General features: G+C 38.4%; 1 pseudogene; it reads right to left on the minus strand.

The window, feature by feature from the left end:
• Positions 1-9,884: 9,884 nt before the first annotated feature.
• On the minus strand, positions 9,885-16,399 carry LOC113930418 (annotated as a pseudogene).
• Between the last annotated feature and the right edge of the window lie 2,058 nt (positions 16,400-18,457).

Raw genomic sequence — 18,457 nt, forward strand, 5'->3', positions numbered from 1 at the left:
ATTTCTATGTATTCCTCCGTGCCTCACATTTTCTCCCTATTTGAATAGGAATGTCTATTGGGGTTTCCTTTTCATAGTCTCACCCTGTATGTTGAATGAAGGAAATGCACACAACTTCAGATTCAGGGGAACCATACTTGAGGTGATTTACTTAAGAAAGTACACCTGAGAAACTTCATCTGCACACGAATCTGATTTAGATGATGAAATCATGGACTTTGAGCTAATGGTGTAATGAGATGTAATGAGAGGAGGCTTTTGTGGGCCTTTGTAGGAGGTGAGTGTATTTTGCATGTGGGAGGGTTGTAAATAACTTGTGGCCATAGAAACACCTATAGGGTTTTTTAATCCAAATAAACTACATGACAAAAAATTCACCATTTTAAATAATTCAGTGGTTTGTGGTATATTCACTAGTTTTGCAACCATCACCACTATCTAACTCCAGAATACTTCAATGGACAACCCCCAAAAGAAAGAACCATACCTACTAGCAGTCCACATTCATCTTTCCTCTCATATGCTGGCAATTAATTAATCCACTTTGTATCTCTATGTGTTTGTCTATTCTGATTATTTCATACCACAGGTGGCCTTTTGTATCTGGCTTCTTTCACTCAGTGTAATGTTTTCAAGGTTTATCCATGTTGCAGCATGTCTCAGTACTTCATTTTTTTAATTGCTGAATAATATTCTACTGTATGGTTATACCACATTTTATTTATCCACTCAAGAGTTGATGGACATTTGGGTTGTTTTCTTTTTTGGCTATTATGAATAATGCTGCTATAAATCATCAGGTATGATGTATGTATATGTCATACATGTACATGTATAAAGGAAAAGGTGCTATAAGCCCAAAATTTTGGGCTTTTACATTTACCTATTTAGTTATCTTCCCTGCTGTTCTTCATTTCTTTATGTGGAGTTGAGTTATCATCTAGTATCCTTTCGTATCAGCCTAAAGGACTCCTTTTAGCATTTGTTGAAGGGCAGGTCTGGTAGTGACAAACTCTCGGTTTTTATAGATCTGAGTATGCCTTAATTTCTCCTTCATTTTTTCATTGTGGTAAAATATATGTATTTTTTAATCATTTTAACCATTTGTAAGTGTAAAATTCAGTGGCATTAAATACACTCCACAATGTTCTGTAAGCATCACCACTAAATCAATACCCAAAACTTTTTCATCATCCCAACAAAAACTCTCTGTACCAAGTAAACAAAGACTTGCCCTTCCCCCAATTCCAGTCTCTGGTAACCTCTATTCTACTATCAGTCTTGGAATTTGCCTATTCTAGGTATGTCATAAAATTGAAAGGACACCGTATTTGTCATCTGTGTCTGGCTTATTTCACTAAGCATAATGTTTTCAAGGTTCACCCATGTTATATCACATATCAAAATTTCATTCCTTTTTATGACCAAATAATATTCTTTTCCTCTGTTGGTTGACACTGGGTTGGTTCCATCTTTTGGCTATTGTGAATACAGCTGTAATGAACACTGTACAAATATCTGTTTGAGTCCGTGTTTTGAATTCTTTTGGATATATGCCTAGGAGTGGAATTGCTATGTCATATGGTAGTTCAACGTTGAACCTATTGAGAAATTGCCTAACTGTTTTCCATGGCAGCTGTACCTTTTTATATTTCCACCAGCAATGAATGCACAAGGGTTACAAATTCTCCATATCCTCGCCAACACTTGTTCTTTTTTTAACTATAGACATCTTTGTAGGTGTGAAATAGCATCTCACTGTGGTTTTTACTTACATTTCCCTAGTGACATATAATGTTAAGCCTCTTCTCATGAGCTTATTGGCAATTTGTATATCCTCTTTGGAAAAATGTCTAAGTCATTTGCCCAATTTTGAATCGGGTTCTTTGTCTTTTTGTTGTTGAGTTTTAGGTGTTCTCTATTTACCCTAGATACTAATCTCTTATCAGATATATGGCTTAAAGGTTGTTTTTCTGGTTTCTTTATAGCATCCTTTGATGCACAAAATTTCTTAATTTTCATGAAATCCAATTTATTCTTTCATTTGTTTCTTGTGTATTTGGTATCACATCCATGAAATCACCAGATCCAATGTTATTAGAATTTTCTTCAGGGTTTTCTTCTAAGAGTTTTATAGTTTTACCTTATAATTTTAGGTCTTTGATGCATTGAGTTAATTTGCATATATGGTGTAAGTTAAAGATCTAATTTTATTCTTTTACATGTGGATATCCAGTTTTTCAAGCACATTTGTGAAAAAACTGTCTTTCCCCCATTGAATCTTGGCAACTTTGTCAAAAAGGAATTAATCATATATGTGCAGGTTTATTTCTGGGATTTTATCCTATCCCATTGCTCTATATGTCTGTCCATAATACCTATACCATACTGTTTTACGTACTGTAGTTTCGTAGTAAGTTTTGAAGTTCAGAATTCTAAGTCCTCCAAATTTATTCATTTCTTTCAAATTGTTTGCACTAACATGGGTCTCCTGAGTTTTATATGAATTTTAGGATAGGTTTTTCTATTTCTACAAAGAAAGTCATTGAAATTTTGATATGGATTACATTGAATCTGTAGATCATCTTGGGTAGTATTTTCATATTAAGAATATTAAGGCGGGGCGGAGCAAGATGGCGGAGGAGTAGGAGACCTAGATTTCGTCTGGTCTCAGGAATTCAGCTGAATAGGGATCAAACCATTCTGAACACCTACGAACTCAACAGGAGATCGAACAGGAGAGTAGCAACAACTCTCTGAACAGAGAAGCGACCACTTACTGGAAGGTAGGACGTGCGGAGAAGTGAATCCGAGGCGATATTCGGGAGGATAGACGGCGGGGGAGGGGCCTCCGCCGGCCGCTTCTGGCAAGTGATAAAGCCGCGGAGCACAAAATCGGACCTTTTAGAAGTTGGCTCGGCGGAGGGACGTCGCTGCAGTGGCTAAGCGGGGGGTGGAATCCTCCCGGGACAGTGTGGTCTCAGGACCCTTGGGGTCACAGAGAGACCGGGGGTGCCTGAGTGCGCCAGAGCTCCCAGATATCAGAGCGGGGAGGCCGGCTGCAGAGACGGAGCAGAGTCGTGGGCTCTCAGCTCGGGGTTGCCATAAACTGTGATCCGCGGCCCAGTCGGGGCACGGCTCCCCCAGCAGGGACCCAACAAGCAGCAGATCCGGGGAGACTCCCCTTCCTTCCCGGGGAGGAGTGGTGCGGGAACGCACTGCAGGGATCTGCTGGGTTTGGAGACTCCGTGCGGGGTCGGGTGCCAGAGATAGCAATACTCGGTCACAGGCCGGGTGAGCACGGAGTGTGGCCGGAGACCGGGGACACGGAAGTGACTGCTTTTCTCTGGGGGCACACTGAGGAGCGGGGCCCCAAGTTCTCAGCTCCTCCGGGCGGAGATTGGGAGGCCACCATTTCTGCCCTGGTCCTCCAAAGCTGTACCGAGAGCTTGCAGGGAACAAAAGCTCCTGAGAGCAAACCGGAGCAGCTTCCTTAGCCCGGACCGACAAGGGCAGGGCAATTCCACCTCCGGCAAAGACATTTGGAAACCACAGCAACAGGCCCCTCCCCCAGAAGATCAGCACAAACAGCCAGCAAGCCAAGACCAAGTTGATCGATCAAGGAGAATGGGAGAACTCCAGCGCTAGGGGAATACTGCACATAGATTCATGGCTTTTTTTTTTTTTTTTTTTACCATGATTCATTATTTCATCAAAGTTAATTTTTGTTGACTGTTTTTTTTTTATTTTTCTTTTTCCCCTTTTCAACCAACATCTTATCAATCCCTTTTTTTTAAAAAGAAAAAAAACATTTTTTATTTTTCATTTTTAGAGTCATATTTTATCCCTTCATAGTAGTTACCCTTATTTTTGGCATATATATATAAGTTGTTCTCTCTTTAAAATTTTGAGGTACAGTTTCTTCTAACAGATCAAAATATACCCTAAATCACTAGTGTATGGCTTTGTTCTAGTCTCCTGCCTGATCACATTCTCTCCCTTTTTCCTTTTTTTTTTTCTTTTTTTTCTTAAATCTTCTTTCTTTTTTCAAACAACTTATCTTACCAAGTCCTTTTATAAAATCTTTTATAACTTTCATCTTTAGAGTCATCTTCCATCCCTTCATTGTATCAACCCTTATTTTGTACATATATGTCTTTCTTCCTTTAAAATTTTAGGAGGCACTTTTTTCTAACAGACCAAAATACGCCCAAAATCTAGTGTGTGGCACTGATCTATGCACTAGCCTGATCATATTTGATCATATTCTGCTTTTTTTTGTATTGTTTTGTTTTTGTTTTTATCTTTTTTTTCTTTTTTTATTTTTTCTTCTTTTTCTCTTTCTTTTTTCTTTCTTTCCCTTTCTTTTCCCCTGGTTTCAGGTCTTTTCTGATTTGTATACAGTATATTTCCTGGAGACGTTGTAAACCTGTTAGCATTTTGTCCTCTCATTCATCTATTCTCCTCTGGACAAAATGACAAGACGAAAGAAATCACCTCAGCAAAAAGAACAAGAGGTAGTACCGTCAGCCAGGGACCTACTCAATACGGACATTAGTACGATGTCGGACCTAGAGTTCAGAATCATGACTTTAAAGATACTAGCTGGGCTTGAAAAAAGCGTGGAAGTTATTAGAGAAACCCTTTCTGGAGAAATAAAAGAACTAAAATCTAACCAAATCGAAATCAAAAAGGCTATTGATGAGGTGCAATCAAAAATGGGGGCACTAAATGCTAGGATAAATGAGGCAGAAGAGAGAATCAGCGATATAGAAGACCAAATGATGGAAAATAAAGAGGCTGAGAAAAAGAGAAACAACTACAGGAACACGAGGGCAGAATTCGAGAAATAAGTGATACGATAAGACGAAACAACATTAGAATAATTGGGATCCCAGAAGAAGAAGAGAGAGAGAGAGGGGCAGAAGGCATATTGGAGCAAATAATAGCAGAGAACTTCCCTAATGTGAGGAAGGAAACAGGCATCAAAATCCAGGAGGCACAGAGAACCCCTCTCAAAATCAATAATAATAGGTCAACACCCCGACATCTAGTAGTAAAACTTACGAGTCTCAGAGACAAAGAGAAAATCCTGAAAGCAGCTCGGGAGAAGAGAGATGTAACCTACAATGGTAGAAACATTAGATTGGCAACAGACCTATCCACAGAGACCTGGCAGGCCAGAAAGGACTGGCAAGATATCTTCAGAGCACTAAACGAGAAAAATATGCAGCCAAGAATACTATATCCAGCTAGGCTATCACTGAAAATAGAAGGAGAGATAAAAAGCTTCCAGAACAAACAAAAACTAAAGGAATTTGCAAACACGAAACCAGCCCTCCAAGAAATATTGAGAGGGGTCCTCTAAGCAAAGAGAGAACCTAAAAGCAGCAAAGAGCAGAAACGAACACAGACAACAGACAGTTAACAGTCACCTTACAGGAAATACAATGGCACTAAATTCATACCTTTCAATAGTTACCCTGAATGTAAATGGGCTAAATGCCCCAATCAAAAGACACAGGTTATCAGATTGGATTAAAAAACAAGACCCATCAATATGCTGTCTGCAAGAGACTCATTTTAGACCCAAAGACACCCCCAGATTGAAAGTGAGGGGGTGGAAAACCATTTACCATGCTAATGGACACCAAAAGAAAGCTAGGGTGGCAATCCTTATATCAGACAAACTAGATTTTAAAACAAAGACTGTAATAAGAGATGAGGAAGGACACTATATCCTACTTAAAGGGTCTATCCAACAAGAAGATCTAACAATTGTAAATATCTATGCCCCGAACATGGGAGCAGCCAATTATATAAGGCAATTAATAACAAAAGCAAAGAAACACATTGACAACAATACAATAATAGTGGGGGACTTTAACACCCCCTGACTGAAATGGACAGATCATCTAAGCAAAAGATCAACAAGGAAATAAAGACTTTAAATGACACACTGGACCAAATGGACTTCACAGACATATTCAGAACATTCCATCCCAAAGCAACGGAATACACATTCTTCTCTAGTGCCCATGGAACATTCTCCAGAATTGATCACATCCTAGGTCACAAATCAGGTCTCAATCGGTACCAAAAGATTGGGATCATTCCCTGCATATTTTCAGACCACAATGCTTTGAAACTAGAACTCAACCACAAGAGGAAAGTCGGAAAGAACTCAAATACATGGAGGCTAAAGAGCATCCTACTAAAGAATGAATGGGTCAACCAAGAAATTAAAGAAGAATTAAAAAAATTCATGGAAACCAATGAAAATGAAAACACAACTGTTCAAAATCTTTGGGATACAGCAAAGGCAGTCCTGAGAGGAAAGTATATAGCAATACAAGCCTTTCTCAAGAAACAAGAAAGGTCTCAAATACACAACCTAACCCTACACCTAAAGGAGCTGGAGAAAGAACAGCAAATAAAGCCTAAACCCAGCAGGAGAAGAGAAATCATAAAGATCAGAGCAGAAATCAATGAAATAGAAATCAAAAGAACAGTAGAACAGATCAACGAAACTAGGAGCTGGTTCTTTGAAAGAATTAACAAGATTGATAAACCCCTGGCCAGACTGATCAAAAAGAAAAGAGAAATGACCCAAATCAACAAAATCATGAATGAAAGAGGAGAGATCACAACCAACACCAAAGAAATCCAAACAATTATAAGAACATATTATGAGCAACTATATGCCAGCAAATTAGATAACCTGGAAGAAATGGGTGCATTCCTAGAGATGTATCAACTACCAAAATTGAACCAGGAAGAAATAGAAAACCTGAACAGACCTATAACCACTAAGGAAATTGAAACAGTCATCAAAAATCTCCCAAGAAACAAAAGCCCAGGGCCAGATGGCTTCCCAGGGGAATTCTATCAGATATTTCAAGAAGAATTAATACCTATTCTCCTGAAACTGTTCCAAAAAATAGAAATGGAAGGGAAACTTCCAAACTCATTTTATGAGGCCAGCATTACCTTGATCCCAAAACCAGACAAAGACCCCATCCAAAAGGAGAATTACAGACCAATATCCCTGATGAACATGGATGCAAAAATTCTCACCAAAATACTAGCCAATAGGATCCAACAGTACATTAAAAGGATTATTCACCATGACCAAGTGGGATTTATTCCTGGGCTGCAAGGCTGGTTCAACATCCGCAAATCAATCAACGTGATACAATACATTAACAAAAGAAAGAGCAAGAATCATATGATCCTCTCAATAGATGCAGAAAAAGCATTTGACAAAGTACAACATCCTTTCTTAATCAAAACTCTTCAGAGTATAGGGATAGAGGGTACATACCTCAATATCATAAAAGCCATCTATGAAAAACCTACAACGAATATCATTCTCAATGGGGAAAGGCTGAGAGCTTTTCCCCTAAGGTCAGGAACGCGGCAGGGATGTCCACTCTCACCACTGCTATTCAACATAGTATTAGAAGTCCTAGCCACAGCAATCAGACAACAAAAAGAAATCAAAGGCATCCAAATCGGCAAAGAGGAAGTCAAACTCTCACTCTTTGCAGATGATATGATACTGTATCTGGAAAACCCAAAAGACTCCACCCCAAAACTGCTAGAACTCATACAGGAATTCAGTAAAGTAGCAGGATATAAAATCAATGCACAGAAATCAGTGGCATTCCTATACACCAACAACAAGACAGAAGAGAGACAAATCAAGGAGTCTATCCCATTTACAATTGCACCCAAAACCATTAGATACCTAGGAATAAATCTAACCAAAGAGGCAAAGGATCTGTACTCAGAAAACTATAAAATACTCATGAAAAAAATTGAAGAAGACACAAAGAAATGGAAAAACGTTCCATGCTCATGGATTGGGAGAACCAACATTGTGAAGATGTCAATGCTACCTAGAGCAATCTACACATTCAATGCAATCCCCATCAAAATACCATCCACTTTTTTCAAAGAAATGGAACAAATAATCCTAAAATTTGTATGGAACCAGAAGAGACCCAGAATAGCCAGAGGAATACTGAAAAAGAAAAGCAAAGCTGGCGGCATCACAATTCCGGACTTCCAGCTCTATTACAAAGCTGTCATCATCAAGACAGTATGGTACTGGCACAAAAACAGACACATAGATCAATGGAACAGAATCGAGAGCCCAGAAATGGACCCTCAACTCTATGGTCAACTTATTTTTGACAAAGCAGGAAAGAATGTCCAATGGCAAAAAGACAGTCTCTTCAACAAATGGTGTTGGGAAAATTGGACAGCCACATGCAGAATGAAACTGGACCATTTCCTTACACCACACACAAAAATAGACTCCAAATGGTTGAAAGACCTAAACGTGAGACAGGAGTCCATCCAAATCCTAAAGGAGAACACAGGTAGCAACCTTTTCGACCTTAGCCGCAGCAACTTCTTCCTAGAAACATCGCCAAAGGCACGGGAAGCCAGGGCAAAAATGAACTATTGGGATTTCATCAAGATAAAAAGCTTTTGCACAGCAAAAGAAACAGTCCACAAAACCAAAAGACAACCGACAGAATGGGAGAAAATATTTGCAAACGACATATCAGATAAAGGGCTAGTATCCAAAATCTATAAAGAACTTATCAAACTCAACACCCAAAGAACAAATAATCCAATCAAGAAATGGGCAGAAGACATGAACAGACATTTCTCCAAAGAAGACATCCAAATGGCCAACAGGCACATGAAAAAGTGCTCAACATCGCTCGGCATCAGGGAAATCCAAATCAAAACCTCAATGAGATACCACCTCACACCCGTCAGAATGGCTAAAATTAACAAGTCAGGGAACGACAGATGTTGGCGGGGATGTGGAGAAAGGGGAACCCTCCTACACTGTTGGTGGGAATGCAAGCTGGTGCAACCACTCTGGAAAACAGTATGGAGGTTCCTCAAACAGTTGAAATTAGAGCTACCGTTCGATCCAGCAATTGCACTACTGGGTATTTACCACAAAGATACAAATGTAGGGACCTGAAGGGGTACATGTACCCCAATGTTTATAGCAGCAATGTCCACCATAGCCAAACTGTGACAAGAGCCAAGATGCCCATCGACAGATGAATGGATAAAGAAGATGTGGTATATATACACAATGGAATATTATGCAGCCATCAAAAGGAATGAGATCTTGCCATTTGCAACAACGTGGATGGAACTGGAGGGTGTTATGCTGAGTGAAATAAGTCAATCAGAGAAAGACATGTATCACATGACCTCACTGATATGAGGAATTCTTAATCTCAGGAAACAAACTGAGTGTTACTGGAGTGGTTGGGGGTGGGAGGGATGGGGTGGCTGGGTGATAGACAATGGGGAGGGTATGTGCTACGGTGAGCACTGTGAATTGTGCAAGACTCTTGAATCACAGATCTGTACTTCTGAAACAAATAACGCAACATATTTTAAGAAAAAGAAAAAGAAGAAGATAACAGGAGAGGAAGAAAAGGGGAGTATGTCAGAGGGGGAGACGAACCATGAGAGATGATGGACTCTGAAAAACAAACTGAGGGTTCTAGAGGGGAGGGGGTAGGGGGATGGGTTAGCCTGGTGATGGGTATTGAGGAGGGCATGTTCTGCATGGAGCACTGGGTGTTATGAACAAACAATGAATCATGGAACACTGCACCAAAAAACTAATGATGTAATATATGGTGATTAACATAACAATAAAAAAGTAAAAAAAAAAGTAAACATAGCAATCAATACAAAAAAAAAAAAGAATATTAAGTCTTCCAATCCATAAATACAAAATGTCTTTGTGGTTATTTAGGTCTTCTTTGATTTCTTTCAGGAATGTTTTATAGTTCTCAGTGTACAAGTCATTTGCCTCCTTGGCTAGATTTATTGCTAATTATTTAATTTTTAATTAATTTACTTTTTACACGTCTCACTTAGGAAAGTATGCACCAAACACATTCACATTTCTTTTTTTAAGCAAATGACAAAGACCCAGTTTACCAGTTACACTTTTTTAAACATAAGCTTAATGTTACATACTTGAACAATTGTTAAAACTTGCTAAGATGCCAGTATTCATACACAACTAGAAAAATCCTCAATTTACATTAAACCAGACATGTATTATGATTAATACATTAATATTTTTCACTACTAATAGTAATACTAAAAATAATTGAAATTATTTTTGTAGAAGATTCATCCTGGCACTATTAACTTCACAGAACACTGACACTACTTAGCTCACATTTCAAACACAATGGAAAAGCAAGTCTCTGATGGGTGTTAGTGAATGAAAGTGTCAGGGCCACCTTTGATTACATTTAATAAAAAAAAGCAAAGTACATACAGAGTTTACAACAATTTCAAAGATAAAAAATGCTACTATCATGTAGTCCCAAAATAAACTCAAAAGTCTATAACAAATAGGGGCTCTGATGAGCTGTTTATAAAAACTGTAGATAAGGTGCACTTATACTGAGAGTTGAACTCTTTTGAAATCTTCAAAAAATGTTCCTGTTAATCCTCAAATGATGCTTGTTATAGCTTAACATTTCTGTTAACTGCATGCATTGAATTACTTGTTACCCAAGCATAGCTGCTGCTCTTTGCCATTTATTGTTAAGGACTTAACTGGCCCTCTTTAATTTCTTTCCTGAGCATTTTTGACAATTTTCTTTGTAGTGATTTCTCTGCCATGAACCATTTTAGTAGAAGTTGATATAGATTTGAAGTTGCTCATCCCACTACCACCAAATGACATGGAAAAAAATGAATTGAGCACCCCCCCATTTCTGACCTAGTAAACCAAAGGAAGTAAATCCTGAATCAGAAGAAAAAAAGCCCACCTCCAAAAAATGGAAATCCACTGAAGGCAGAGAAAACCAACCCCGTGCCTTGCCTCCTGCTCCCACGGTGAAGGGGCTCCTTTGATTCCCAGAAAAGTCCTCAAAAGGGTTTCTGAGAAAATCAAATGAAAACAGGTGTCTTCCACCACAAAATTCCCTGAAAAAAGTCATCTGGATTATGGAATGTGAAGCCAAACTCAAGCAGACTGTCAAAATTACTTCCATTTCCGGGCGCCTGGGTGGCTCAGTTGGTTAAGCAACTGCCTTCGGCTCAGGTCATGATCCTGGAGTCCCAGGATCAAGTCCCGCATCAGGCTCCCTGCTCAGTGGGGAGTCTGCTTCTCCCCCTCCCTCTGCTTGACACTCTCCCTGCTCTCTCCCTCTGTCAAATAAATAAATAAAATCTTTAAAAAAATTACTTCCATTTCCACCTCCATAATTTAATCTTTCTTTGCATATTTGTCATAGATGTCCCATTTTTTAGCATCTGTTAACACCTTATATGCCTCAGCTACTTGTTTGAATTTTCTCTCTGCTTCTTCTTTATTCTTGGGATTTTTATCTGGATGCCACTTCAGGGCCAGTATTCAATATGCCTTTTTGATATTCTTGGCTGAGGCATGTGTCTGCATGCCTAGAACTTCATAGTAATTCACATGTTTTAACAGGCTGTTGGAATGAGTCCGAGGATGCAGGAGCAATCAGCAGAAAGGAGGAACAATAGGGTGGCAGCTTGGGCCTCCCCTTGGTTCTGGCATGGCTGTTCTGGTGAAAGTGTCAGAGGCCACAGCTTCTCCTGCTATACTCTCCTTAGATCTAATATTTTAAAATATTATCAGTGGAACTGCATTCTTCATTTTTGGAATGTTTGTTGCTGGCATATAGAAATATAAATGATTTTTATATGTTGATTTGTACCCTCCAACTTTAAAGAATTTGTTTTCTGGTTCTAGTAGCTTCTAGTGGATTCTTTAGGGTTTTCTAAAAATTGGATCATATAATCTATGAATATAGATAATTTTACTCCTTCATTTCCAATTCTGATGCCCTTTCCATTTTTCTTTTCTAATAGCTCTGACTAGTACTTCTGGTAAAACATTCAATTGCAAAGGGTGAAGGTGGGCATCTTTTCTTGCTAGTGACCTTAGGAGTATAGTTTTCATTGTTTCAGCACTGAATATGATGTTAACTGTGGGGTTCTCATAAATGCCCTTTCTTATGTTGAGAAATTTCCCCTGTTCCCAGTTTTCTGAAAGTGTTTATCACAAAAGCATGTTGGATTTTGTCAAATGCCATTCCTGAATCAATTAAGATGATCATGAGGATTTCTTTCTTTGTTCTATTCATCTGATATCTTACATTGATTTCCTTATGTTGAAACACCCTTGCATAGCTGAGATAAATTCCACTTGGTCATGGTGAATGATCCTTTTAATATGCTACTGGATTTGGTTTGCTATTATTTTGTTGAATACTTTTGCATCTATATTCATAAAGAACATTGATTTGTAGTTTTCTTTCTTGTAGTGTCTTTTTAAAGATTTATTTATTTGAGAGAAAGAGAGAGTGGGAGGGGAGGGGCAGAGGGAGAGGAAAGAAGAGGATCTCCAGCAGACTCCCTGCTGAGCAACGAGCCCCACAATCCCACGACCCCAAGATCATGACCTGAGCTGAAACCAAGAGTCAGATGCCCAACTGACTGAGCCACCCAGGAGCCCCTCTTGTAGTGCTTTTATTTGGCTTTGGATCAGAGTAATGCCAGCCTTATGGGATATACTAACAAGTGTCCTCTTCTCTTTAATTTTTTGAAAGAGTTCTAAAAGTACTGGTATTATATCTTCTTTAAATGTTTGGTAGAAATCACCAGTGAAGCCATTTAACTCAGGATTTTATTTTGTTGGGTGTTATATTAGTTATTGAATCTTTCTACTTGTTATGGGTCTGTTGAGATTTTCTATTTCTTCTTGAGTTAGTTTGAGTAAGTTGTGCTTTTCAAGGAATTTGTCCATTTTTCTGTTATCTAATTTGGTGTACAATTTTTCATACTGTTTTCTTATAATTCATTTAATTTTGTTAAAGTCAGTAGTAATGCTGCCACTTTCATTTCTCATTTTAGTTATTTGTATCTTCTCGTCTTTTTCTCAGTCTAGCTAACCATTTGGTGATTCTGTTTTTCTTTTCAAAGAATCATCTTTTGATTTCATTGATTTTCTTTATTGTTTGCTTAGTCTTTATTTTGTTTATCACTACTTTAATTTTTTTTTAAGATTTTATTTATTTCTTTGACAGAGAGAGAGAGACACACAGCAAGAGAGGGAACACAAGCAGGGGGAGTGGGAGAGGGAGAAGCAGGAGCTCCCATGCAGGGCTCGACCCCAGGACCCCAGGATCATGAGCTGAGCCAAAGGCAGACGCGTAATGACTGAGCCACCCAGGCACTGCTATCACTACTTTAATCTTTATTATTTCCTTTTTTCTTTAGCTTTGGGGTAGCTCACTCTTTCTTTTCTGGTTCCTTCAGGGTTGAAGTAAGGTTATTGATTTGATCTTTATTCTTTTCGGATGTAGACATTCACAACTATAAATTTCCCTGTGAGAACTATTTTGTCTGCATCCTATTATTTTGATATATTGTGCTTTCATTTACACTTGTCTTTAGGTATTTTCTAATTTCCCTTGTGAATCCTTCTTTTACCCATTGATTGATTGTTTAAAATTAAGAGTTTAATTTTAATATATTTGTGAATTTTCTAGTTTCTTCTGTTATTGATTTCTAACTTTATCCTGCTGTGGTCAGTTAATATATTTTGTATCATATCCATCTTTTTACATCGAGACTTGTGGTTTACTATGTACTCTATCCTGGAGAATGTTCCATGTGCATATGAGAAAATGTTTATTCTCTTATTCTTGAGCTGAGTGTACTTTATATGTCTATTAGGTTTATTTGGTCCAGTGAGTTGTTTGAGTCTTCTCTTTCTTTACTTATCTTCTCTTTGGTTGTCTATCCATTATAGAAAGTAGACTTTTGAAGCCTCCCACTTCTTACTGAAGAATGTCTGTTTCTCCTTTCAATTCTGTTCATTTTTGCTTCATACATTTTGAGGATCTGTTATTAGGAGGTAATTGTTATGTCTTCCCCTCATATAGATGGCCAAAAACACATGAAAAGATGTTCAACATCACTAATCATCAGGGAAATGCAAATCAAAACCACAATGAGATATTACCCATGCCTGTCAGAATGGCCAGAATCAAACAGACAAGCAATAACAAGTGTTGGGAAGGATGTGGAGAGAAAGGAACCCTTAGTGGGAATGTCAATTGGTACAGCTGAGTGGAAAACACTATGGAGTTTCCTCAAAAAATTAAAAATAGAAATACCATATGATCCAATAATACCACTACTGGGTATTTACCCAAATTAAATTAAAACACTAATTTGAAAAGATATATACACCCCTTTGTTTATTGCAGCATTATTTACAATAGCCAAAATATGGGAGTAATCCAAGTGGAAGATATATATATACTTGGAAGTAATCCAAGTATATATATATATATATATATATATATATATATATATATATATATATATATATATATATACACACACATACACACACACACACACACACACACAGGAATAAAAGTTACAGCATAAGGAATATATTCAATGATATTTTGATAGTGTTGTATGAGGACAGATGGTAGAAATTTTTTAGAAGTTTTTATTTAAATTCCAGTTAAACATACAGTTAGTATGTATGTATGGTTTTGGTATCAGGGTAATGCTGGCCTTATAGAATGAATTTGGAAGTTTTATTTCCTTTTCTATTTTTTGGAATAGTTTGAGAATAAGTGCTAACTATTCTTTAAATGTTTGGTAGAATTCACTTTTGAAGCTAACTGGCCCTGGACTTTTGTTTTTGGGAGATTTTTGATTACTGATTCAATTTCTTTGCTGGTTATCAGTCTGTTCAAGTTTTCTGTTTCTTCTTCATTCAGTTTAGGTATTTTATATGTTTCTAGGAATTCATCCATTTCTTCCAGGTTCTCCAATTTGTTGGTATATACTTTTTCATAATATTCTCTTATAATTTTTGTATTTCTGTGGTGTTGGTTTTTCTTTCTCCTCTCTCCTTTATGATTTTATTTATTTGGGTCCTTTCTCTTTTCTTTTTGATAAGTCTAGCTACATACAGGTTTATCATTTTTTTGAGGTTTATCAGTTTTATTAATTTTTTCTATGTACTAAACTCCTGGTTTCTTTGATCTGTTCTATTGTGTCTCTAGTTTCTATTCGTTTATTTCTGCTCGAATCTTTTTTTTAAGATTTTATTTATTTGACAGAGAGAGAGACAGCGAGAGAGGGAACACAAGCAGGGGGAGTGGGAGAGGGAGAAGCAGGCTTCCCACGGAGCAGGGAGCCTGATGCAGAGCTCGATCCCAGGACCCCAGGATCATGACCTGAGCCAAAGGCAGATGCTTAATGACCAAGCCACCCAGGCACCCCTCTGCTCAAATCTTTATTATTTCCCTCTTGCTGGCTTTAGGCTTCGTTTGTTTGTTCTTTTTCTAGCTCCTTTAGGTGTAGGGTTAGGTTGCTTATTTGAGATTTTTCTTGCTCCTTGAGGTAGGCCTGTATTGCTATATACTTCCCTCTTAGGACTGCTTTTGCTATATCCCAAAGGTTTTGTACCACCGTGTTTTCGGTTTCATTTGTTTCCATTTGTTTTTTTTTTTTTTTTTTTAATTTCTTCTTTGATTTCCTGGTTGACCCATCCATTGTTTACCAGCACATTGTTTAACCTCCATGTATTTCTGGTCTTTCCAAATTTTTTCTTCTGGTTGACTTCAAGTTTTGTTGTATTTTGGTCAGAAAAGTTGCATGGTATGATCTTAATCTTTTTGTATTTGTTGAGGTCTGATTTCTGACCCAATATATGATCTATTCTGGAGAATGTCCATGTATACTTGAAAAGAATATGTATTCTGGTGTTTCAGGATGGAATGTTGTGAATATATCTGTTAAGTCCATCTAGTCCAGTGTGTCATTCAAAGCCATAGTTTCCTGGCTGATTTTCTGTTTAGATGATCTGCCCATTGATGTTAGTAGGGTGTTAAAGTCTCCTACTATTATGGTATTATTATGAATGAGTTCCTTCATGTTTGTTATTAACTGTGCTATATATTTGGGTCTCCTATGTTGGCTGCATAAATATTTACAATTGTTAGATCTTCTTGTTGGATTGTCCTCTTTATTATGATATATTGCCCTTTATCTCTTGTTACAGTCTTTGTTTTAAAGTCTAGTTTGTCTGATATAAGTATTACTACTCCAGCTTACTTTTGACATCCTCTTGCATGGTAAATGTTTCTCCACCCCCTCACTTTTAATCGGAAGGTGTCTTTAGGTCTAAAATGAGTCTCTTGTTGGCAGCATATGGATGGGTCTTGCTTTTTTTTTTTAAATCCATTCTGACAACTTACGTCTTTGCAGCATTTAGTCCATTTACATTCAGAGTAATTATTGATAGATATGAAGTTAGTGCCATTATATTAACTGTTATTTCACTGTTTCTGGAGATTTTCTCTGATCCCTTCTTGTCTTTGTCACTTTTGGTCTTTCTCACTCAGAGTCTCCTTTAATATTTCTTGCAGGGCTGGTTTAGCGGTCATGAATTCTTTTATTGTTTGTTTCCCTGGGAATCTCTTTCTCCTTCTATTCCGAATGATAGCCTTGCCAGATAGAATATTTTTGGCTGTAGATTTTTCCCATTCGGCACATTGAATATATGTCATGCCACTTTCTTCTGGCTTGCCAAGTTTCTGTTGCAAGATCCCCAGATAGTCTTAAGGGTATTCCCTTGTAAGTTAAAAAGTAATTTTTGCATTGCTGCTTTTGAGATTTTTTTCTTTATTGCTGTATTTTGCAAATTTAATTATAATATTTCTTGGTGTTGGTCTGCTTTTGTTCATTTTAATGAGAGTTCTCTGTGCCTTCTGAATCTGCATGTCTGTTTCCTTCCCCAGATTAGGGAAGTTTTAAGTTATGATTTCCTCAAATAAATTTTTGCCCCCATTTTTCTCTCTTCTTCTTTTAGGACTCCTATAATATGAATGCTATTATGATTGATGGAGTCACTGAGTTCTCTAAGTCTATTATGTTCCATAACTATTTCTCTCTTTTGTTCTGCTTCATTGATTTCAATTATTTTGACTCCTTGGTCACTAACTCCTTCCTCTCCTTCTTCCAGCCTGCTATTCATTGCATCCAGTCTGTTTCTAATTTCATTTATTACGTTCTTGATTTCTGACTGATTCTTTTTTTAACTCTTTTATCTCTGTGGTAAGGGTCTCCCTGATGTTTTCCATTCTTTCTCAAGCCCAGTGAGTACCCTTATGCTTTAACCTCTCCATCAGGCATGGTACTTATATTTGTTTCACTTAGATCTCTGGCCATAGCCTTATCTTATTCTTTCATTTGGAATGAATTCCTCCATCTTGGCATTTTGTCTAAGTGTCTGCCTTCTTTGTGTTAGAAAAGCCAGTTTTGTTTTCTGCTTCTGAGAGTAATGGCTTTATGAAGAGGTCATGTAGTATCCATGGCCTAGTGCTTCAGGGAGTGTCTCTAGTGTGTGCTGTGTGCACTCTGCTGTTGTATTTTGGCTGCTCTATCCTTCAGGCCAGTTGTCTGCAGAAGCTCTCCTTGCCTGCAGTGGGCCAGTGTTTGGTCCTTGGCCTAAATGCAGCAAGTTTTAACTAGGTGTGCTCTGGCCTGCTTGTTAAATGAGACCTGATACTACTTCCACTAGAACTGAAGCCCTGCAGAACTCTCTGGTTGGGAGATACGTTGTGGGCAGAGTCTCCTGGGGAAGGATCCCACCGCACTGGGACTGAGGCAAGCTTGACCGAGGAAGGCAGTCCCATCAGAGTGCAGGGATGTGGGGCTTGGTGTAAGCAAGTTAAGTAGCCAGTATCAGCACTGCCCTGCTTCCCACAGATGGCTCTGTGTTTATGCTGAGGAGTGGGGGAGAGAAATGGTGCTAGCCAGCTCCTTTGTCCCTGGAGAGGTGTCTCTGTAAACACTGCCTCTCAGGGATGCACTGGGAGAAGAGCAAATAATCTAACCCCTGTGTGCCCCAGGTGTTCTTCAGATAGCTGTTTCCATGCTGTCTGCCCCCAGGTTGTTTGCCTCCCTTCTCTCCAGGAGCAGGGCAGTGCCCTCAGTGCTCTATCCCAACCAAGCCTGCTGACCTTTAAAACTCAAGACCTGCTGGTTTCAAGAACTCAGGAAATCAGCCTCTCTCATTTTTCCAGCCAATGGCTTTAGGGAAATGTTCTCCTCCATGTTCCCATGTGTGTTGTACTCTCTCTTGCCCTTCTCTTCAACCATAGCTCCCTCCCCTCCGCAGCACCCATGATCCATTTCTCCCCTAAACCAAGTCTCCACACTTCCTACTTTCTTCAAAGTGGCCTCTTCTCTCCTTTTAGTTGTGCAGTTTGTTCTATCAGTCTTCAGGTCGATTTCTGGGGTAATTACAGTGATTTGATAGTTATCTAGTTGTGTTCATGGGACAAGATGAGCCTAGGGTCCTCCTACTCTACCGCCA

This window comes from Zalophus californianus, chromosome X (assembly GCF_009762305.2).
Source record: "Zalophus californianus isolate mZalCal1 chromosome X, mZalCal1.pri.v2, whole genome shotgun sequence".
Lineage (NCBI taxonomy): Eukaryota > Metazoa > Chordata > Mammalia > Carnivora > Otariidae > Zalophus > Zalophus californianus.